Source organism: Crotalus tigris, unplaced genomic scaffold (assembly GCF_016545835.1).
Source record: "Crotalus tigris isolate CLP2741 ecotype Arizona unplaced genomic scaffold, ASM1654583v1 scf7180000017831.1706817, whole genome shotgun sequence".
NCBI lineage: Eukaryota > Metazoa > Chordata > Lepidosauria > Squamata > Viperidae > Crotalus > Crotalus tigris.
The window spans coordinates 1,333,573-1,357,987 of NW_024096660.1; the positions used below are offsets into that span (position 1 = coordinate 1,333,573).

The following is a 24,415-nucleotide window of genomic DNA, read 5'->3' on the forward strand; positions in this document are numbered from 1 at the left end:
TAGATCTGACTAGTTTTGGCCACTGTAGTTAAAACTAGTTTCACCCATCTCTCTTCCCATTGCCTGTGGATCACTACAAGCTCCACCATATTCTAAGTCCAGATCTGGAGAAGACCCTGCTTGGCCTCGGAAGAAATGGCCATTTTCACAGACACTGCAATCCCTTCATAGAACTGAAGCTGCCTCTGGTTCACATCTCTTGAGTCTACTTGGGTTTAGGTTCTTGGATTTCTGAAGCAGAGCACTTCAGCTTTCAAATTTGCCTTTATAGAGATGGCTTGATAAAGAGATTTTTAAAAGGTGATAATGTTTTAGCAGGGGAATAATGAGATGAGTAAAGCTTTGTTTTGAGTAATTTCTTCAGGCTGGATCTGTGTGGGAGGGAAAAAAACAACAAATTCTCTACCTGTGAGTCCATCGGATACAGAGGTTTGGTATTTTAAAATCCACGTTTAAGGTTGCCATCATTGACTATAGCTGAGTTTGAATGCTTTCATGCGGTTATGATACTCTGACAATGGCCATCCTGGCCTTGCGTAAAATTTGCCTCTAATTTTTCACTTGGTACATTTTAACTCTGTGCTTCCACTATCTACAAAGAGGTGTACAGTCCTTGAGTCTTTGGGTTATAATAAAGCTATTAGTCTTATAATACCTTGAAAACCCACTAATGTGGCTAACCCTCTGGAAGGTGTCTCCTTAGGTCTCTCACTTTTTTCCTGCTATTGAATTGGTTCTGTTTCCTCCAGCCTGCTGGCAACCAGCCAATATGCTTTACTGCTCAGCCTTATTTATCACTCCACCCTGCTTCCTGCCAACAACACACATTCTCTGCAGAAGCTTTTTTCTACACCCACACATCTTGCAGCCCCTTCCGTGCCTCAACTTCTCAGTAGTCTTCTAAGTTCCCGTTGTTCCCTGTATTCTTTGATCTGAGTTTTGTATCTCTATTCAGTCCAAGTACCTCTCTTTCTTTCTCTGGACTCCCAGAGACCATTACCAATTCTGCATTCTTTTGCCTTTCATTAGCTTGCTTACCAACTTCTCCAACTATCTCTATAGCTAAGACAATGTTTTAGTTTAAGCTTGCAAGTCCCCTCAATTCACTCAGAGGAGACAGTAAACATAACACCTCCTTCTATTTATCAATATCACATTAGTTTGACCATCTGGAGCAGACATGTCAAACACAAGGCCCGGGGGACGGATGCGGCCCGCGACGTGGTTTCATGTGGCCCACGAAGCCATCCTGGAAACAGTGAGGGAACGGCTCCCGCTGCCTTGGCCCTGACCCAGGCTGGCTGGGAGCCAATGTACAATTTTGTGGTGGCCATCTATGCTGAAACGCATTCAGTCTTAGCTCCACAAGACCGTCTGGAAACAGCGAGGAACCAGCCCATGCTGCGCCGCCCCCTCCCCCTGGGTGTACGCTGGGGAGGTGTCACCCTTTGTGAGGAATGAAGACATGCACCATCACCTGGAAGTGGCCAGCACATCGCCCTCGCCTACTTCATATCCGGCTTGATGGGCTCCGGGGGAGGGGTTTCAGCAGGCAGCGGGGTGCTCTCCTCACAGCACCGAGAGGCTGAGCCAGGTGGCGCAAATCCAAAAAGAAGTGCGATGCCGCCCAGCCCCCAGCCTGCCTGGTTTCGGCAGGCAGCGGGGCTCTCTCCTCACAGCGCCAAGAGGCTGAACCAGGCACTGCAAATCCAAAAAGAAGCGCGAGGCCACCCAGCTCCCAGCCTGCCCAGTTTCAGCAGGCAGTGGGGCGGTCTCCTCACAGCACCGAGAGGCTGAGCCAGGTGGCGCGAATCTGATGAGAAGTGCAATGCTGCCTAGCCCCCAGCTTGCCCAGTTTCAGCAGGCAGCAAGGTGCAAAGCTGGTGAGCTTTGCACCGCCCAGCTCAACCTGTCGGCGCTTTGAGGAGAGTGCACCGCTGCCTGCCAAAACCGGGCAGGCTGAGGGCTGGTGGCATCGCGCTTCTTTTCAGATTTGTGCCACCTGGCTCAGCCTCTTGGTGCTGTGAGGAGAGCGCCTCGTTGCCTGCCGGAACCGGGCAGGCTGGGGGCTAGGCGGCATTGTGCAGGTAACATTGACTCTTATGCTGCTCATGGCATCCCCTCCCCCAGAGCCCACCAAGCTAGATATGTGAAGTAGGTAAGGTCCATGTGTTGGCCACTTCCAGGCGATGGTGCATTTCTTCATTCCTGACGAAGGGTGACACCTCCCCAGCTGCCTTTCTTGCCTGTTTTTCTCCCTCCCTCATCTCAAATATTTTCCCACCACTCTGTACTTAGGAAAGAAGAAAAGGAGAGGGAGGGTCTGAGGGAAGTCCTGCCTTAGTCCTGCCCTGCTGCCCTTTCACCACCCCCTTACCCCCTCCTCCTGGCCTATCCTGGGGATCTCCCATCTTATTGCTAAGGAAGCTTTGGATACAAAACCAGGTCTCCTCCCATGGAGAAGGAATGGGCCTCTCTCTGACTTTGCCCTCGTATCCATCATGAGCAACCTGGATAAGGAGAGCAAGAACAGCAGCTTAAGTGCAGCTGGGCGCCCCCTTGGGGAAGTGGGACTGGGCTTGGTGCCACGGGTGCTTGAGGGCCAGGCTGGGTGTTTGACCTCTGCTGCCCAGGGCTCTGGGTAGCCTGCACCACCATCCAGCCCCTGCCCACATGGCCTGAGAGGAACAGTGAGGCTCCTCCAGTGGACCATGCCTTAGCACTTGCCCTGATCCCAACCCCTTCTGCCAGAGACCCTCTGATCTGTCCCACTCCTGCCCAGGCCCCCACAGGCACCCTTGATGTGAATGATGTAGGGCTGGCCATGCCCACCCAGTAGGCCACACCCACTCCATCCACACCCACCCAGTAGACCACACCCACCCTGGCCACACACCCCACACACCCCCCCGAGGGCAACCGCAATGCTGATGCAGCCCTCAATGAAATTGAGTTTGACACCCCTGATCTTGAGGAAGGAATGCAAGATCATTAAGTAAATGATAAATCAATCCTGGGAAACAGAAGGGATGAGAAAGAAACTCAAGATAGCCCACTTTGATTCTGTTTGGTATAATAGAGACCAGAGGGAGACTCTGGCAGGTTTTCAAGGTTCTGCTCATATGTCCATAGCAGTGATGGCGAATTTTTTAGAGACCGAGTGCCCAAACTGCAACCCAAAACCCACTTATGTATCATCATGTGCCGGGTGGGCATGGCCCATTGAGTGGATGTGGCTGTAGTGGTAACAGCAGACGGGTGGAACTAAAAAGTTCAATCAATCAATTCCAACTGTGCGAGATCTTTTTTTTCCCTGAGAAGTTGAAATTGATTGATTGAACCTTTTTTTTTTTTTTGCATACAATGGCGGAGGCCTAAAGTGAAAAGGTTTTATAAAACCCAACTGAAGGCCTAGGACTGGGGCAACAGCGCATGTGCCCACAGAGAAGGCTCTGCATGCCACCTGTGGCACACGTGCCATAGGTTTCCCACCACAGTCCTATAGCAACAGAGTTCCAGTAGTCCTTGTCTTGTCTGTTCTCTGACCTAGCCTACTTCAAAGGGCTGACAAAGACAGCCTGTGATAAAGTCTAGAAAAAGAAGATTAGAGATCTTCTAAGCAAGAAAACTCTGAAGCTCAGGGAGGGGGAAAAAACTAAAGAAATGAAAGGTGCCAAACTGAGTTTCACACTGTTTGGTCACAGGTTCTATTTGCCAGTCAGACAACTAAATTGGCTTGAAAAAAATCTAGGTTAAGTTTCTAAGCAAGCCATAGATTCCACAGAGAGAGCTGTCTGCTTCCATGCATGCTGTTGCTGGCATGCAAACACTGTGCTATCTCTCACAAGATTGTCCCAAGTATGATGGGGAATATCATCACCGTTATCTTCCTTAATCACTAACCAACTATCCTAATTTGAAATACCCTTTCACACTGAATTGGATTTTGCTTCACAGGAATAGTCAGCTCTGCACTGACTGTTGCGTGAAGGCTAGATGAGAAGGCACCATTGTACTGTATTAGGGGAGGGGGCCTATAATGAGAATGAACATTAGAAGAGAAACTTTCTTACACATCCAACAGAAGAACAAATGGAACTTTCTCCATTATGACATACTTAAAACAGCGGCACCATGGTGGTTCACTTTTTTTTTTTCCTGGTTCCTTTCTTGAGGCCATTTAAATCTGTCTTCTTTTTACTGCACAGTTAAAGGGAAGAGGAAGAAAGTAAGAGTATAGTATTGTGAGATTGCATCACGCATATAATGTTTCATTCACACTAGGAACACAAAGCAGCTACGTAAGATTTTTTAAAAAAGAAAATAAAAAGGAGAAATGGGGAACATATTCTGGCAGGAGGATTTTGTGCAACAATAAGTTGATCTGGATCTGCTTCTCAAACAGATGGAGAGGAAAACACAGCAGCCAGAGATCAATAAAAGGAAATACCAGTTGGGGAAATCAAGAAACCAAAGAAAAGTTTGTGTCATGGCAGAAAGTTCAGTTATCTGGAATACGAAGTGTCCAAAAGTCAAAACACTGATACCATTCAAAATAAGGATTTCCATCTTGCAGATGATTCAAAAGACAAGGTCATAACCTTCCACATGCATGTTTCAGCTTTCTGCAATCTCTGTCTTATAAATAAACCTACCTTTATATTTTATTCTAAAGACTTCAATCCTAGAGTGCTTTGGACAGAAATTTAGAAATCACTATTCAAAGTCAGCAAATACTGTAAAAGTGAAAGAAAGCAAGGCAAATTGTATCTCATGTAGCTTTCTTTTTAATCTGGAGTGGGGGGGGGGAGAAAATTTATGAAAAATGTTAAGGTGGCGCTATACAGACTAAATTTGCTTTTTAAGAACTTTGTTGCATAGCTACCTGCATTTCATTAAATCAAACCTACCCCAGGGCATTTCAAAACTAGTTGGACCTGCTGACTGACTAGCTGTACAATCTGATTTAAATAGGCTCTTTTTTCAATACCCCCCACTTCAACATATCTGCATAGTTTACCTGCCATTGTGGGTGTTTCTTCCTATGTTATTGCTCGCTTTGCAGAATCTTGAACATTGGAAATGAAAATACTCTGCATCTGATACAGGAGCCACTTTTATTTGTCAGTAGTACCAAGAAAAAAAAACTGAAAGCAAAAAACCAAAGAATTCCTTCTTTTTTCATAAAATCATAGAACCTAAAATAAGTTTCTGTAGCCTGCATATGAAATAATTTATAAACTAAACTGTGCTATTAGTGCCTCTGTTATTCGCTATCCAGAAACACAAGTATTACCTTCCCCTTTTAGCTCTTTCCATATTTTAACAGTTAAAATGGAGCACACAATTTCTGATGGTTTGATGCCTCCTATGGCATTGTGCATTTCAAATGTGTGGCTCTCATTTTTGGGAACTTTGTGATTTTTTTTTTTAAAAGAAAACAGCAACTGCATTCATTCTACGCCTTCAAACTTCCTTTATTCCATCACAAAGCAGAAAACTGTTTGCTGTTGAAATTAATTAATCTGCTACTTTATTTGGTCCCACCATTCTCTGGAGCTACTAAAGGAACACTTTTTCCAAACCTTATTTAAAGTGAAAGAACCTTATTTAATTACCTTTTAGCACAAAAAAACCCCATATAAGTAACAAAACACTTCATTCTCAGTCCACTTTTAAATGGACTTAGAATGAGGATGAGAAATACAATTTTACATTGTATGTTTTAATTTTTAATGCTCAGCAGAGAGATCTGCTTTGGATCACCCAAAATAATTCCCAATCCCATTACAGATGTACAAAATGATTAACAACAGGCCTAGATTACTAGAAAGTTGCTTAGCACTCTAAATAACTTTCTGGCATACAGGGATACTTAAAATTTCAATAAAACTTCTCATAACACTCGGTTAATATTACACCTCTTTTGTGTCCTCAATGTTATATAATAAGGACTGGATCGGGAAAATAAAAATCAGCCACTATCATCTATCTCAGACATGTCAAACTCGTGACGTCACATGATGTCGCGCAACGTATCGGGACGGTTTTGCCATTGCCAGTCGGCGCAGCTTCCGGATGACACGTCCAACCCGCGGGCCAGCAGTTTGACACCCCTGATCTATCTCTATGCAATAAAACAGGAACTGGGTTACTTGCAGAATCAGATTTTCTTAGAAAAATTCATGAAAAGATATGAAGGCAACAATCCAGTTTTGCATCATTATGGGCTGAATATAGAACTGGTTGTGTAACCAACAACTTTTGTGTCACCTGGTCAGCAATAAAGGCTGAACTTACCAAAACCTCACTCTGATCTTTAGTCATATAACTGAGCCATGAGTGTTCAGAAAGTATAAGCTGTTCTCATAAATGTTAATAAGAATATTTGGATTTTTCTCATCTAAATCCCTAAATCTAGTACTACTAGGCCTGAGTGGCAAAGAATCCAGACAATCATTATATAATAGCAAAGATCTGGTTATATTCTGTGTCACTTTACTGCCAACTAGTGGTTGCCTGGTTTTTGGCAGCCTAGATTTCCTTGCCCTTCCTAAAATGTCATGTGTTAACTTTCATGGCATTTAAATATGATTAATTTCTTACTTCACAGATTAGCAATTTAATTTAGCTTAAGTAAAATGGAGTGTCAGGTTAAGGCTACCTTCCTTAGATACTGACAGATTCTCTGCCACTTTTAAGACAGAAATTAATCAAGCCCTCTTTTAACTAAAGCTGATTTGGAGTCAGTAATTTGCCACAGCAATAGAATGTTAAAAAGGTGGCCGTCTAATTTTCTTATCTCCTTCATCTCTTTAAAAAGTTCTGCCAAGGTGGGGAAGAGTTAAAATACATCTTATGGTTTTAATCATTCTTTGAATTCAAGGCAGATTATCAAATTAAGCATGTTTAAAATAGGAATCCATGCTATTCCTAGTAATTTCTGCACCAAAAAACTGCACAACACAACATGGAAAGCAAAATCTGTCAACTCAGTTCCAACTCTAACAAACCGCATGCATTGGAATAACAAGTTGGTAAAAGCACTGGAGATAGTATGGCACACATAAAATAGCTTTTTAGGCTGCAATCACTTTTAGATTAAACCCTACCAAATTTAAAAGGAACTAATTCCTTTTAAGGGTTGGGATTGCACCATCAATGCCCAAGCTTTAAATCATCAGCTCTATCATAATGACTGCATTTTATGATTGACATCCTCCTGAAGCAAGTTGATGGAACAGATTAGCCACCATGAAACTATACCACACCACGGTCTAGTGGTTAAAGCACCAAGGCTAGAAACCAGGAGACTGAGTTCTCATGCCACCTTAGGCATGAAAGCCAGCTGGGTGATTTTGAGCAACTCACTCTGTCTCAGCCCAACTCACCGTGCACAGCTGTTGTTGTGAGGAAAATAGGAGGAATAGGAATTATTAGATATGTTCACCACCTTGAGTTATTTATAAAAATAATAAGGGCGGGATTAAAGAAACTAAAATAAAAAAATGAAAGTTGGGTGATCATTATCTTGACCAGACACGCCCAACTCGCAGCCCTGGACAGCTAGTAATGCAGCCCCAAAAGATCATGAACTGTTAATAGTATTGTGTGATTTACATACATTAACTATGCTATATATTTTATATCCAGACCAAGACAATTCTCCTCTTCATTCAGTGTGGCCCAGGCTAATCAAAAAGTTGGGCACCCATGATCTAGATGAGGAGACAGAATGTGAGAGCTTCACACCATAGCATGCTCTCCCTTGTCTGTTCAATTCTTTACTTCCGTTCAAGTGTTAGCCTAAAGGGTTTTTGCTCTGGGCAATAACGGAACAATTAGCAAAAATCTTGCTGATTATGGGAAAAATAGATCAGCTGTTCTTATGCCCTAGACTTATTTCCTCCCTGCAGTCATTTACACTGGACCTTGCACTCACTCACTGACTTTCCTTTAGTGCATAAAATGATCTTTGGACTCTGTAATCAGAGCCTGCTGTTTCTGGCATAGTTTCTTTTCTTTTCTCTTTCCCTCCCCCCCCCCATTTTGGCCAAGAAGCTGTTGCAACTGGCGCTGTCTCCATTTGTGTTATCTTTTAGACAAAAACTGTACTTCCAAAGGAGGCACTAAAGAGCCCTTATGAGAGGGACAGAAGAACACAGTTACATTTTAGAAATGTTAGTCTCACTTCTGATATAGTGCACTCTCTAATAAAGAAGAGGCGAATGCAAAATTCACAAACCTCACTCCATTTAAAATGTGCAAAATATCAAACGAAGCTCTGTTGTACTTTTCACACTGATGTGTCATACCAAGAGTGAAGATTGAAGATTTGTCAGCAAAGTAGTTCAACTGACTATTATTATGTAAGATCCTTCAGAAGTTTTAAATTCAGGGGCAAACTGTTTTGGTATATACACAAAATCACTATCATCATTAAGGTAGGTTTTAAAAATCTGGTATCTAGATGACTAAAGTAGTTTTCTTCAATATAAGCTTTTTAACCTGTTTTTTTATGTTGGAAGAGCCATACTGTATTTTTTTTTTAAAGTGAAAGAAACATTTTTTAAAAGATAAACTTGTGAACACAGTATATCAGTGAAGTTTTTGTACTTTTAGAGGACTCTACTTGTTCAAGCTGTCTTATTCAGAATAAAAATCATTGTATTAGAACAGGTTTTCCTATCTATTTTAGGTATCAGGAGAAAAAAAACGTAGCACAGAACATTTTAGGAACTGTTCTGTTACACACTTGGTACAAATCTCAATAAACATAACTACAATATTGGAAAATTCTTATTTCCTCCTCCTGAAGACAAACTTCTTTTATTAAATGATGCAGATAAAGCTCCCAAAGGAAGAAACTCATTGCAGCTACAATTCCTGTTTGAACAATGGAAGTGTTCCCTAGGATACAGACTCATATACCTGTCTGGCATCAAAGCTGTTAATCCCTTCTTCATCCCCAATACACTGTCAGTCAGAAAATACTTCCTCTTAAACTTAAAATTGGTTTCCTTCTATGGACACCAGTTTGCTTTATTACTTCAAGAAGAAAGAACATAGCAGGGCACTGCAAAGTTTCAGATTCAATTCTAAAAGATGCCCTAAAGTGCAAGGAACACAAATGTAGCACCTGTCTACATAATCTACAATTCTTGGGGTTATGGCTGCTTTAAAGAGTTGCCCTAAAAAAAGCAAAACAATGGAATATTCTTCAAGAAGCCTTTGCAAAGGGTAAGGGGGTGGGGAGAATGGGGATGAGAGAAGGAAGTGCCTTTTTCTTGCTTTGCAATACATGTATCATATATACTCCAGTAAAATAAATACTAAAAATTCTTTCCTACTGCATCAGACAATTAATAAAACAGAATAAATAATTGAACAGTTTCTTACTGCTAGCTATTCTGTATCCCTAATAAAAATACCCGATTTGCCACAAATTTAAAGAACGTGAGGCTGCCAGAGAAGAAAGGCTGAATGAAATCAAGGGCAAGAATTCTCTTTGAGTAGCATAGGCCATAGCCCAATTGAATCAACATGGTCCATATAGCAACATAGTAGCCTTTCTCAACCGATAACCTCCAAAAAGACTACAGATCCCATCTTCTCTACTTGGCACAGTTGTTGACTATGGAAGCAGAATTTGTAATCTAACGTGCCTGGAGGCCAGTACATTATAAAGGCTGATTTACAGTGTCATGGGCTAGGTGGGAGGGGGAGTGGTTAACACAAGGCTGATCTTTGAGCCAACACCTGGATACAAAGTCTAGGCTAACTCAACACTATTTTTCTGCCACTTTCAACCAAAAAAACTCCAAAGTCAGTCACTGAATATACCTAATTGTATTCTTGATATGGCAGTGGAATCAGGCCTTTACTCCAAGCATTTATAAAACTTCACAGAAGCCAAAAGAAGCATGTTTCTTTGGAACAGCAGTGCTATGGGATCTCAAGGGAGCAAAACTGGAGGGAGTGACTCCCATTAAGAATTCTGAATGGTCACTATCACCATTTTTTTTTTTTTTGCAAGATCTTACATGAACTTTCAGTCAAGTGAAACAAAGTTGGAGAGCTGTTTCAATTAGTCTTGCCAACTTCTGCTCAGTGGTGACCCTGTTCTATGTGATTCAAAGAATAAAACTCTGCATTTCATATTCAAGAGTTGCTTTTAAACCTACTGCAGCTTTTAGGAAGCCAAAATTATAATTATGATTTTCCATTTACATCAATACTTCTGTCCCATACCAAGACATAGAAGATAACCCAGCTCTTTAATAACCAGTTGGAATATACATACTTACAACCAGGCTAAAATGTTAATTGTACAACCCAGAGACAGCTCTTTAAACTTCCTCAACAGGCCATCATGTCCTAATCAAACGAATAAATAATGCACAGATGCTCTGAGTTGGGTTTTGCTCACTTGGAACCCCAGTTTAAGGTTCTGTTCCACCCCCACATTTGCTTTTTCTCCAACATCAGAGAAACTGGTAAGCAGTTTCTGCATCTCGAACTCCACAGCAGACGCTGAAAATTGTCAAAGCAAAACCAAGTTGCACTGTAAAGATGGCTCTGAAAAACTCTCAATATATCACACTCGGGAGAGTGAGTAAAGAGAGCGACAAAACGTGCAGTTACATTCCTGCCGTAAGCCACACACGAGTAGGCACGCACACACACACACACCTGCTTCGAGGCACATCGGACCCTCCGATCCCTCCGCACGTTGGGATTCAGTGGTTTTGTGGCCAGAAAAGTAACTCAGCCAACCTCTTCTTACTGCCCATCGGTCTCTCGGGAGGCGAGGAAGATCGCTATCCGAAGGGTTTACAGGGGGAATCCAGTCAAGACACGGAAGAGCCGAGTTTCCCGAGCTTTTCTCGCGGACGTCTTTCGCCCCATCGGCTTACGAGGAAGATATTTATTAAGCCAGGGCCCCCGAGATTTGTCTAGAGTACATCTCGCCGCCCCTGCCCCCCCCCCGCATACACCTCTAATCCCCCACTTTGCTGACCGAGTCAATTACATCCCCCGCTGGATTGTGCGTGACTCCTGGCGACGATGACCCCCCCCCTTCGCCCACTTTGGCCCGCTCCTCTTCAGCGGCGAGTTGAACTTACCACATGCAGTTCCTCCTGAGAACTAAAGCATCAGGGTCTGCTTGCCGCTGCACGCTCCTAATCTTCCACTCGCTCCATATGTCACTCTCCTCGCCCGAGGGGGGCTGACGGTGGGACAGAGGAGGTGGAATAGGGTGGGGGGCGGGGAAGCGAGTGCCGCTCGGGGAGGATTTAAGCCTCCGCTTTCCTGTGGCTGCGGCGATCACGAAGCATTATACAATGGTGGTGGTAGTGGTGGTGGAGGAGGAGGAGGAGGAGAGGGAGGGAGGGAGGGAGCAGGCAGGCAGGCGAGCGCTGGAAGAGCAGCAGCCTGCGCTTCCAGCACTTGCCAGGCGGAGAGAGTGACGCGAGGAAAGGCTTCTGCAAGCTCCTTGCCCTTTGGCTCACGTTGGAAGCCCCGCCTATGTCCCTAGGCAGGCAAGGCAGGCAGGCACTCCGTCTCCCTCCCTCCCTTCTCTTCTTCTGCTTCTGCTGCTGCCTGCTCTCCACTCCCCTCCGCCCCACCTCCCTCAGAAGGCCTGGGAGGCAGGCGACACATGCCCCCTCGCTGGGCCAGCTAAGGAGGGCGGGGCGTAGGGCCCCGTTCTCCCTTACATGTGCCTTTGTCCCAAGAGATCAGCTATGCTAATGCAAATCTGCTGCTTGCCGCAGAAGACAACACGAGCGCGCGGTCACCCACCCACCCACCCCGGCCGCACACGCCAGGGAGAGAAAGGGGGACAGCAGGCGCAGTGAACGTCGCTTTCATTCCCCCACCCCTCCCGCCCGACTCGGGTGCGAGAGGGGCCTGGGAAGAGCGGATCAATTTATGAACAATCAGTCAATAAATAAAGGTGATGAATGGGGACACTCAAGGGAAGGCTGTACCTTCGAAATGAAAAGGCACTGTGCTGGCTCCAGCCCTCATCTTGCACGCCCCGGGATGGAGACCGGCTTTAGTCCCTCCGGTGAGCCGTAATGATTTGAGGCTGCCCTCTGCACATGCCCAGTGGCAGTTATGGCTTACGTGGTGCACCTTCCGGGTTCGTACTCTAGTTCTGGAAACCATCCGAGAGGCCGGGGAATGGGTTTTCCTGGACTCTGCGCGTATCGGCTCTATCGTGCCAGTTCTATAGAAAGCTGAGAGGCTGCTGGCCAGGATGTTCCGGACCGAGGCTGGATTTTGGGTTGAGACCAACCTAAACCCGTCTAAGCTTGCTCCAATCTTAGTGGAGGAGCAGAGGAAGAAACCTGGATCCAGCCTTTCAGCCTCCAGCACACGCCGCCTACATCACGCAGGCGACTCTTTCAAAAGCAGAAGGCGGCAACCGAGCCAAGCAACTCCGAAAGCAAAATCGGGCAGCCGAGAAAGGCAGGAAGACGCCACTGTACTTGGGCTCGCCACTTCGATTGCGCAGAATTGGCGCGGTTCTGGGGGACAAAACCGAGCCCAACTCTGGAGTTCCTGTGCGGAGGACGCGCTGACGCTGAGCCTCCCGCTCTCTTCCCCCCCCCCGTCCCCGACAGCAGCGAGTCTGCAGCTTGAAGCCAACCACAACTATGATAAGCACGCGAGCTATTCAACAACTTGAAATTAGTCAACAAGTCAAACTGGAGCAGGACTGCGAGTTCCTGAAAGGAGCAGCAACAGCGGGCGGCCTCCGCAGAAGGGACAACAGCTGGGCTCCCCTCGCCAGCCAGAGCCGCGCTCGAGAGAAGTGGGCGGGGAGTGCGGAGCAGGGGCTTCGCTCCCGGGGCGGGGAGGCCTCTCTCCCTGGCATGTGTGCAAGGAGGGGGAGGGGAGGCTTGTTTCGTCCCTCAACTTGGGCAGGACTTTTTCCTCGGGCTTCCCAGGAGATCCTTGTTTTTTCCTCTCTCTCTCCCTCTCTCCCTCCCTCCCTCCCCTCTCCAAACGCGTAGGTGAGCAAGCCGAAAGCTCCCTCCTAATCAAGCATTGCATAACTCTTTCAAGAGGCAGCCGGAAAAAAACGAAACGCCCGGGCGCGGCACGACGGTGCGAACGAGAAATGAAAGCTGGGCTTTCCTGCCTCACGAAGCCTGGGCGATTAGATTCGGTGTAGTAGATCGAGTGGATCTTGGGCTGGGAGGGGGAAGGAGCCTCAAGAGACGCACTCCCAAGGCCTGGGATCAGTACCGTAAGCCACCCAAAGCGTCCGAGTTCGGATCGAGCCTGCGGACGGTGGATTCCGTTCCTATGACACATACAACCCGGGCGCCAAAGAGAACGACAATAAAATGCCCCTCCCCCAACAAGATTCTAATTCGCAAAAATACGAGTTACAGAGCGGGGAGTCGATGCATGATCACACCATGCATTCAGCAGTAGTAGCAGTAATAGAAACAACAGTGCTACTACTAGCAATCTTCAATAAGGTATCTATCCAGTGGAAAAGAAATTGTGATTTAACAGACAATGTCCTGACTTCTTGGCAGCATTAGGGAAGTAGATTTCCCCTGCCTTCTGCCGAGATCTTTTTTAAGTTCCCTGTCTAGGACAGGCCAGAGAATCTCCCCAGTACTACGGTAACCAGTCTTCTTAGTTTCCAAGACAGACGAGATTATCAAGGTTGACACACAATCATCAGTTTATGAAAGGGACAAGGAGAAACTAGGTAAACTGCCATCTTTCCTCCTAGGCCAGTGGTTCTCAACCTTTTTAATGCCGCGACCCCCCAACCGGTCGTAAGTCGAGGACTACTCAACTGGTGCAGCACCTTTTGCAAAATGGGACTTTTGGCGGGCTCAGCAGGGCACAGACAGCCTGGACAATTCCTATTGGCTTTTGAAAGCCAATAGAATTAGACTCTATTCAAGAGAGTCTATTCTATTGGCTTTCAAAAGCCAATAGAATAAAAGGGAGTAGCACCGCTAAGGAAAAGGGGAAAAATGGCGGACTGTGTTGTTTGGCGACCCCTGTGAAATGGTCGTTCGACCCTAAATGGGGTTCCGACCCACAGGTTGAGAACCGCTGTCCTAGGCATTGAATCAGATTGGGAAACAGGGTTTCTCTTCCCATCACAAAACCTATCACTTCTGTAAAGGCACACTTAGGTCACAGAGATGAGATCAATACATGCAGGAGGATTTGAAGGAAAGCTACGGCATTGTAACACTATCAAAACTTTAACACTTATTTCAAATAGTATTCTAAAACTTCATCCACACACATTCAAACGTTGGCTACCACTTAAAAATCATATTAAATAAACCTGGCTTTTAATTATTCAATAAGTGCATTAAGAAAATCAAGTTTTAGGACTTGCCATCATAATATTGATTATTAGTCATTACTTTTTGAAAGCCAGATTAGATTGGTCAAGTAATTAAGGCATGGAGCTAGAAACCAGGAGACTGTGAGTTCTAGTCCTGCCTTAGGCATGAAAGCCAGCAAAGTGACTTTGAGCCAGTCATTCTCTCTCAGCCCAATGCACCTCACAAGATTGTTGTGGGGTAAGTGGGAGGAGGAAGAACACATAGTCCTTGATTTACGACCGCAATTAAGCCCAACATTTCTATTGCTAAGTGAGACAGTTGTTAAGTGAGTTTTGTGCCATTTTACGATCTTTTTTACTACAGTTGTTAAGTGAATCACTGCTGTTAAGTTAATAACATGATTGTTAAGTGAATCAGGCTTCCTCATTGCTTGTCAGAAGGTCCCAAAAGGTGATCACATGACCCCTGAACACTGCAATGATCATAGTTATTAGTCAAGTATCTGAATTTTGATCATGTAACCATGGAGGATGCTGCAATGGTCACTTTTTTCAGTGCCATTGTAAATTCAAATGGTCACCAAATGACCTGTTGTAAGTCGAGGACTACCTGCATTTAAGTATGTTTGCCACCTTGAATTAGTTATAAAAATAATTAAGGTAATGAGTAAATAATATCAAGGCAATTGGTATCAGTCAATTATCTTCTTGTAATCGAGTCATATTTTAGAAGTACAGAAGGCATATCTGAAAAGTGAAATTCAGCTGGAAATACATTATTTTAATGTTCCATGCAATATAATTTTTTTCAATTCAGGACTAAACAATAGAAACCACACATCTATTCCCAATTTTAGATGTCCAACATGGTTGTGAGAATGGAGACTTTATCCAATATGTTCTGAAGAACTTGCATCCTACTGTAACCATATTTTAATTATTTAGATCCCCATACGTTTACAATTTAATATTATCCTTGGAATAAACTTTTATATTTTTGTTTAAATCAAATAAATTAAAGTATTATTAAATATGTTTAATAAAACAAAGCATACTTTGAGTCTAAAGTATTATTGCAATCCACAATTGCAATCTTTAGTCTTCTCTTTCTCCTTAGAAAAACCAGGACTCATCCTGATTTTTAATTAATCAAAACCTGGTCATGCAATCCTGCCTCGGGGCCCCAAGGGATTGGCAAGGCAGTGATGTGACTCCATTATTTTTAAGATCTGTTATCCTCTCTTAGCTTTATAATTTTTATTTTTAAATAATAATTATTTTATATGATTACTGTCTTATATGTTATCAAGGGTGAGATGAGTGGCTATGTAAATTTTATGATGAATGATAAATAATCTGAAGTTAGTTTCCATATTGGTGTGTTATCATGATATGTAATCAGAACTGATTCTTCATAAGAATGAAAGCATTGTGCAGTTATTCTCAGTATTGAGAATTACAGTTTATTTGGGATGGAAAAGTTAGGTGTTTTTTAAAAAAATTGTGAATTTCTGGGCAATTTTAATTGAACTTACGCAAACATCTACACTTTTAAGTTCTCTTAAACATGTAGACACACAAATAGACATACATACAAACATTTAATCTGCATCACCAAATTTAGAAATAAATTCACTGCCAGAATTCAATGTGAGAATGTCAGATCTGGACTCAACTCCGTCTCCATTCTGCCCAATTGTGCACTTCTTTCTCTTAAAAGAGTATTATTGTTCATAGTACTTACTACAATAAAAACCTGAACGAAATATTTCTAAAATTCTGTTCTATGGAGGTATGGCCAATAATGGCCAACTGTTTGTGGATGTTGGGCTAGTTGACTTCCAAGATACCTTTCAATTCTTATATTCTATGAGTCTATGAAATTCATCTAGGATTTAGAGCATTATCAAATTGTTCACCTAAGTCGGGGGTAGGGAACGATGGCCCTTTTATGACTTGTGGACTTCGACTCTCAGAATTCCTGAGCCAGCCATGCTAGCTCAAGAATTCTAGGAGTTGAAGTCCACAAGTTATAAAAGGGCCATTGTTCCCTACCTCTGACCTAAGTTCTTTTCATTCACCCTCCTCTCCAAAGCACAAGAAGTTGTTACAAAAATGTCTTGAAGCTCGAATACAATTCTGTTCCAATGATGCCCCTATACCCCATTCTGCACTCAAGCAGATGTGCAGGGGTGGTTTTTTTTACCAATCACTGAGTGTAAATAACAGTAACAATAGTAATAGAAAGACAGACAAACAAATGGTGGTTATCCAAGAGACCATACCATTCCCACATATTGTTGTTGTTAATTGCGAAGTCGTGTCCGACCCATCGCGACCCCATGGACAACATTCCTCCAGGTCTTCCTGTCCTCTACCATCTTCTGGAGTCCATTTAAATTCACACCTAATGCTTCAGTGACTCCATCCAGCCATCTCATTCTCTGTCGTCCCCTTCTTCTATTGCCCTCAGTCTTTCCCAGCATTAGGCTCTTCTCCAGTGAGTCCTTCCTTCTCATTAGGTGGCCAAAGTATTTGAGTTTCAACTTCAGGATCTGGCCTTCTAAAGAGCAGTCGGGGTTGATATCTTCTAGGACTGACCGGTTTGAACGCCTTGCAGTCCAAGGGACTCGCAGGAGTCTTCTCCAGCACCATAGTTCAAAGGCCTAAATTCTTTTGCGCTCAGCCTTTCTTATGGTCCAACTTTCACAGCCATACATTGCAACTGGGAAAACCATGGCCTGGACTATACGCACTTTTGTTGGCAGGGTGATGTCTCTGCTTTTTTAGAATGCTGTCTAGATTTGCCATAGCTTTCCTCCCCAGGAGCAAGCGTCTTTTAATTTCTTGGCTGCCGTCCCCATCTGAGGTGATCTTGGAGCCCAGAAAAATAAAACCTGTCACTACCTCCATTTCTTCCCCATCTATTTGCCAGGAATTGAGAGGGCCGGATGCCATGATTTTGGTTTTCTTAATGTTGAGTTTCAAGCCAATTTTTGCACTCTCCTTCTTCACCCGCATCAAGAGGCTCTTTAGTTCCTCTTCACTTTCTGCCATTAGAGTGGTATCATCTGCATATCTTAGGTTGTTGATGTTTCTCCCGGCAATCTTAATTACAACTTTTGATTCATCTAGCCCTGCCTTTCTCATGATGTGCTCTGCATATAAGTTAAATAGGCAGGGCGACAGTATACAGCTTTGCCGGACTCCTTTTCCAATTTTGAACCAATCAGTGGTTCCGTGTCCAGTTCTCACTGTTGCTTCTTGACCCGCATATAAGTTTCTCAAGAGACAAATGAGATGGTCTGGTACTCCCATCTCTTTAAGAACTTGCCACAATTTGTTGTGATCCACACAGTCAAAGGCTTTTGCATAGTCAATGATCCCACATATTAAGATTGTGCAAAACACTTTTAAATCCTAAACTGTTTTAAAATAGTTGTTTTGAAATGGACTGTCCTGACTCATTCTGGGTTACTATAGCTTACCAAGGAAAGCAATTGAACAAATATTAGTAGCCAACAAAAACAATATTCTCAGATTATAAAAAGCATGTTATAACCCACAAGCCATCTCCTGGCTTTCTGGAATTCCTGGGCAAGAAACTCATGGCAAACTGATAACTGAACATTCTCTCTGAAAACAGTTCTGTCATCTCCATACCATGTTTTCCCCAAAATAAAATCTACTCCAAAAATAAGCCCTAGCTTGATTTTCAGGGGTGGGCCTAATATAAACCCTACCCCCAAAATAAGCCCTAGTTTTGGGGTGAGTCGCATGCGTAAAAATCAAGCTAGAGTGGTGGGGTGCAGCTATCCCACGTGCCCCATACCTACTTACCGTTGCAGCCAGGCCTCCCATGCCCCGACACCTGCCTTTCCTTGCCAGCCCGCTTCTTCTGTGGCTACTTTCCGCTGCTCGCACACGTCACCCCCAGCCTCCATTTCGCCGTCAGGGGCCTTCAGAAAATGCCTCTGCAGCTGATAATGGAGCTCTGGATTGACGTGCACGTCATCCTAGGCTCCATTTCACCATTAGAGGCCTTCAGGAAAGGCTTCTGCAGCTGAGAACTGAGCTCTGGATTGACGCCTGTGACCACAGAAGAAGTGAGCTGGCTGGGCAGGGCTGTCGGTGCTGCCGCCATGAGGTGAGACCGTAGAAAAAACATCCCCCCAAAATAAAACCTGGTGCCTCTTTTGGAGGCAAAAAAATAAAATAAGACCGGGTCTTACTTTCGGGGAAACACGATATTATCAAGCTGAAGCTTAAATTACAACTATGCTTAGGAGTCTTAAGTTTCTCTTCAATTTGTGCTACAGTGTCTAACAACCACTAACAAGTGGATGGATCATCTGGAAGGCACTTGGTTATTTTCTAAGCAGAAAGAATAACTAAATAACATCTACAACCAAAAAGTGCAACAGGAAATGGCCTGAAGGTAGATGTTCTCTTTTCCAATGGAACAGTTAACCCCATCTTACCCACCACTCTCATGACCTCTTGGAAAGTTGTAAAGACATGGCTTCTTTGTGGGACCTTTTAGCATTGTTTCTGGAATCACCAATATATATATTAGTTTTTATATTGCAATAATATTATTGTTGCTGTATTTTATTATACAGTATAAACTGCCCAGAGCATGGGTGTCCAACCTTTCAGCTTACCTGGGTTGCATTGAGTGAAAAGGAATTGCCTTGGGCCCCATATAAAATATATAATACAGTTAATGTATATAAATCACACAATAATGTTTAAAATTTACAATCTTTTGGGGCCGCATTACTAGCTGTCCCAGGCCGCATGTGACCTGCAAGCGATGGATTGGCCGCGCCTGGCCTAGAGTTATGTTGCTTTGAGGTCATTTATGAATTTCATAATATTGCACGGTGTTATTAAGGCTTCAGCAAAGTTCTTTGCACAGGATCTCAAAAGTTTACAATCCAACTATGTAAACTGTATAAATTATATAACTTGCATAGACAAATTTTACAGATTTTTTTAGATATAGGGAAAAGTTAAAATGCTATTAGAGAGTTTCAGCCCCTCTCATCAGAAAGAGCCAAAGCACTTATTAGAAAACAGCTGGGGGAACTGGAATTCAGGATGATATATAAAGCTCCCTGCCCCCCACAACTTACTCCCATCACCAAGGGAACTGGCCTCCTAGAAAACAAATCAGTGAGTTTCATATTGCATTTTCCTTCTGAACTAATGCTAACCTGAGCACCATTAAACCAAATGTTAAAGCAGATCAAAATCAATGGGACTTCACTGTGTCTAGTTTTGGAAGAAGAAATCCCTAGCAAACATCCATCTGAATTTCCTAATTCCGTGGTGGCAAACCTGTGGCAACCAGAGCCCTCTCTGTGGGCACGTGTGCTGTCGCCCCAGTCCTAGGCCTTCAGCTGGGTTTTATAAAACCTTTTTGCTTTAGGCCTCAGCTGTTATGTGCAAAAAAAAAAAAGGTTCAATCAATCAATTTCAACTTTTCAGGGAAAAAAAAGATCTCGCAAAGTTGGAATTGATTGATTGAACTTTTTAATCCCACCCAGTCTGCCGTTAGCACCGCAGCCACGCCCACCCAATGGGCCGCACCCACCCAATGGGCCATGCCCATCTGGCACCCGACTATACAGACGTGGGTTTTGGGTTGCAGTTTGGGCACTCGGTCTCTAAAAGGTTTGCCATCACTGTCCTAGTTATTTTGACCAGTGTGGAGGTGGTGACGATTATTGGAAGAATCAGTATGTATATCAAAATTCACCCCATTGCCCACAATATAATGTACTAAATTTTCATTTTAGAGTATTTGAATTTCTTCCCCACTGGATGTTGTGAATGAACATCTGCACTGCCCGAAAGGGGTCTATTGCAATTCTTTACAGGATTATTCTTTCATCCTAGGTATCGAAAAAGTGCTTATGGAAAAGCACAAGGATATTTGTGGGAAAAAGCAGGAGGCTGGAGTGTTGTGTGTGCCACTTTGAGCTCCTGAAGGAAAAATGGGACATAAAGCTCATAATCCATACATCCATGCCTACAACTGGACTTTTTAAAAAGTATGGCTGCTCGTTGAGATTCCCAGGTGAACAGCTAGGAGTGACTTTCTTAGCTGGCATCCAATGCAAAGGACGCTGCTACCATTGGGAGACAGAAAGTGCCTGAGCTTGCATGGGTAGCCTAAGAAACCCGAGTGCTGGCCAAAAAGAATAGCCTCCACAATCAGAAAATACACCAGTTGACGGCCCTTTCATTCTTCTGGGCAGCTGATTTATAACTTACTTTTACAGCAGGGTGAAACTGTCCTTTGTAAAGCACAAAAGAAGCCCGTCATTTTTCTGTGGAGAAATCTCACGCACTTTGCTTTTGATGTGATGAGAGCAAGCACCTCTGAAGCACAACTGGGGTGTGCGGGAGGGTGGGGCTTGGCTCTCTGCTACGTGTGGGTGGCACTATCAGAAGGAAATGCAGTTGTGTTGATGGGGAAAAGTTTCTTGTGTTCTATTAAGGAAAAAAAGCTGCCTCGTTTTTAATGAAGCAAAGCCAGGCTATCTGTTTGAAAGGAACCTTTAGAAGTTGTAATCACGCTGCCTTTCGTTCCTCCCTCCAACCCCCTCTCCAACTAGCAGTTGCTGAGTAGCTAAGGTGGTTCTAAATAAAGAACTGGAGTCAACAACAGGAAATAACTCCCACAGAAAAAAGAGAGTGAGCGCACAGAATACAAACTCTCCAATTCTTGCATGCAGCTGACAACAGCCTTTTTGTTCTTTGCATATTGCATCAAAAACCATAGCTTTTCAAAGCATGCTTCTTGGCTTCTTCACCAAGGCCATTATAAAACTTGTGGTTTGTAGAAAAAGAACTGCCCCCTCCCCCAGGAGAAAAGTCTCACCTCTCAAGCACCACCCCTCCCCAACTGCTGTTGCTAGAATTCTGCCTGGGCCGGCCAAACTGCATCTCTCAAGAGCCAATCCAGCAAGGCACAAAATGCCTTCTGAAAAAAAGCTTTTTTTAAAAAATGCCCTCCTTCCCCCCCCCACACACACACATGCATCCTTGGAAAATAAAATTGGGGAGGGTGGTGAATGGGAAGGAGCAAGTGACTAGTGCAGGGGTAGGCAACCTTGGCTCTTTTATGACTCGTGGACTTCAACTCCCAGAATTCCTGAGCCAGCATGGCTGGCTCAGGAATTCTGGGAGTTGAAGTCCACGAGTCATAAAAGAGCCAAGGTTGCCTATCCCTGGACTAATGGATAGACCTGGGGCAAATGTTGGTGTCTTTGTAGCATGCAATATCAGTTCTGAAATTAGTGGCAACCTCAGCTTTCCACTCACCGTTTTAGATATAAAACACATTAGCTTATCCTCAGACAGAAAGCATTAAAAACACTGCATCTATTGGGCAGTAAAGAGAATTCTGGGCAGAGCCATCAGAATTAATAGAAATGAATTTGGTTCATTTATTTTCAGAATCGCTGAATGGACATATATCATTCTGTGCAACAGAAGCTGTAGTCTACATCTTCAGTAAGATTATAGATACCTCTGTATGACTGCCAGTACACAAATAATGAGTGTTCCCAAACGATACGTTTAGCCCTTAATTTTGAAGACTGCTAGGTAACCAGTTTCTCAAGATGCTTGAGATCAATTCTGGGAAAATTAAGGCACTTCAAAGCCATCCACTCACATGGACTAATATAATTTCTCACACTATACTACTCACATTGAGGTGATGTACTCTTTGAACAACATGGCTGCTCTTTTTTGCAATATCTCCTCAGATTAGGCCAAAATGCTATTGCTATTCCCCAGACCAGCTCCTCTGGCCTGTAAATTAGAATCTTGATCCCCATTCATATTAATGAGTGACTAATACTTGAAAATTCAGTGATCCAGTTCTCAGCTCACCCACCTAGAGACCTGTTTCCAATGCTAACTGTAATCTGAATCATGCTTTGTTTTAGCACATCTTAGCACATCTGCATTGGCCAAAATCACAAACTGCTCTGAGGAAGACCTGGTGAATAATCTATTGCCAGGAGGGTCTTTCTGATGCAAATGGGGCCTAGATAATAGGAAGAGGGAGCAGGAAGTCAATCCTCAAGAACTTGAAGGAAGCTCCAACAAAAGGAAGCTAGTTCTGGGAGAGATTCCTGTCCATCAGAACTGATTGATGAGTCATTTAGCATTGCCCATTTAGGCAAGAATGTAAAATGTACAAAAATGAAGTCATGATCAGCAAGAATGTTAGACACCAAAAGAACCAAGATTGGCATCATGTTTTCAGAGAGATGTGGCTTTTCATAAACCAAGGACAGCCCCATTCAAAATATATACATGGGATATTTAAATAGAAATTGTACTTTACACATTCTCACATGCAGGAAAACTGGATTTTTAATAAACAATGAGAATATTAGATGCTGCATCCTGAGAGATCCAGACTTTCCTTTTTGATCCCCCAAGATTACTGGTGTGTGTGTGTGTGTGTGTGTGTGTGTAAAGGGAGAAGGAAGGTTATTATGTGATAAAAAACGACACAATTCCATTGTTCACACCATTTCCAGAACTGCAACTTCCATAGTACTTTATCGCCTATACAAACTTTTGTCTTTAGACATAACTACATTATGCCCCCTCCCAAGACAACTGAAACTGCAGCTGTGAGGGGACAGAAATGGAACAAGTGGCGGGAAGTGAAGAAGGAGGCTAATTCCACAGCAAAAAGAAAAAAAGGACAACAAGATCAGGTGGGAAGAGATTTCAGAAAGTTATTCTGGCAGGCAAGTTCAGAGGTCAAGGATGGTGGAATGTTGTAGCCCTGGACAGAAAAGCAGGAGGAGACCTTGCAAGGCCTGGTGTGTGACCTCCCTTTTCCTGTCCAGAAGTAGTTCTGGCAAAGTTGACCAGCAACCCGCCCCCCATCCCCATTTTTGTCATTGTGTGCAGTTGCCATCTTGATAAGCTCTAGTACAGAAGAAATCCAGCTCTGAAAATACAGCCACCAACACACCATGAGGCATGTTTCCTCCTAAAAGCTGTTCTGACAGGCTGTCTTTACAGCAGCATGATAAAGTCAGGCCAGCGGTTTGTGAGCGGGCAGAACTGGGGGGGAAGGGAATGAAGAAAGGATAAGCAAACTATTGACGAATACAAACAGGAGAAATGTAAAGATATATATGTGTGTTTCACCCTTTTTTCCCCAGCATTCATTTATGAGCTATTTTATGGACCCTGCCAAGTGCAAATGGAAAAAAATGTTGGGTGGGTTAACTGAAACAATTTTCCACTGGGATAGCTTACCTATATACTGTAGCATATTATAATCAGTCCACGCTGCAACAGAAATGTGAAATTTCAATATTGCTGAGCTACACTTGGTAGTAGTATCCCTCACCATTTTCCACGCTGGTGAGATTTACTGAAGATGGTAATTCAACAACATCTGGAAGAATATGGCTTCCTCACACCTGCACAACGGTCACCTGAGTGCATGTTTAAATATGCTCTTACTAATAAACAACTGACTATATTATTCAAGGAGGTGGGGTTGTTTTTTTCAGAATATATGACTATGCCAGGTTATCTATCATCCTTCTCCGTCCATCGCTACTTATTACCATTACAAAAGCCTGTTTTAAACCACGCTAAGTGAGAGAAGCAGTTTTTACTTATACGCTTGAAAAATCTACAAAGGAGACCAAGCCAATTTTATTTGGTAAACAGGAATTGGCTGCCAGGCGAAGAGCAAAAACCCAGCAAAAACAACATAGAGATTTGGGAGTAAAACCTGGTAGCTGTTTGAGCAAATCCCAGTGGAAAACTTTGGCATGCAAGCCAAAATCCTGACTCAGTCTTTGCCACAATTGCAAACAATTGTATCTACTGCTATCTGAAGTTGAGTTTTTCTTATTGAAGTCAGATTTTTGAAGTTGTTAACCATTGATTTTTTTTTCTTCTTTTAGCAGCTAAAAATCTTCAGAGACACAGTGGCAAGTCTTGACCTTGTTTTCTGAAAAAGTAACCAGAGGAGGGAAAAGAGAGAGAGAGAGAGAGAGAGAGACTGAATACAAG

At 43.5% G+C, this 24,415-nt stretch overlaps 1 protein-coding gene across 6 annotated transcripts in view; it reads right to left on the reverse strand.

The window, feature by feature from the left end:
- The window catches only part of SERTAD2 (SERTA domain containing 2), a 153,892-nt gene that overhangs the window by 35,658 nt on the left and 93,819 nt on the right, over positions 1 to 24,415 (reverse strand). Inside the window, exons 1-2 of one of the 6 annotated variants that reach the window (XM_039343031.1) lie at positions 11,127 to 11,789; positions 10,693 to 10,820 (exon numbers count right to left, since the gene is read on the reverse strand). The exons of 1 other annotated variant lie outside the window; for it this stretch is intronic. The gene's annotated coding sequence lies outside the window, so the exon portion shown is untranslated. Of the gene's footprint in view, positions 1 to 10,692; positions 10,912 to 11,126; positions 11,790 to 11,993; positions 12,958 to 20,620; positions 20,731 to 24,415 lie in introns of those variants that run through there. 4 more of the 6 variants (XM_039343029.1, XM_039343033.1, XM_039343034.1 and 1 more) reach the window with 4 other exon arrangements.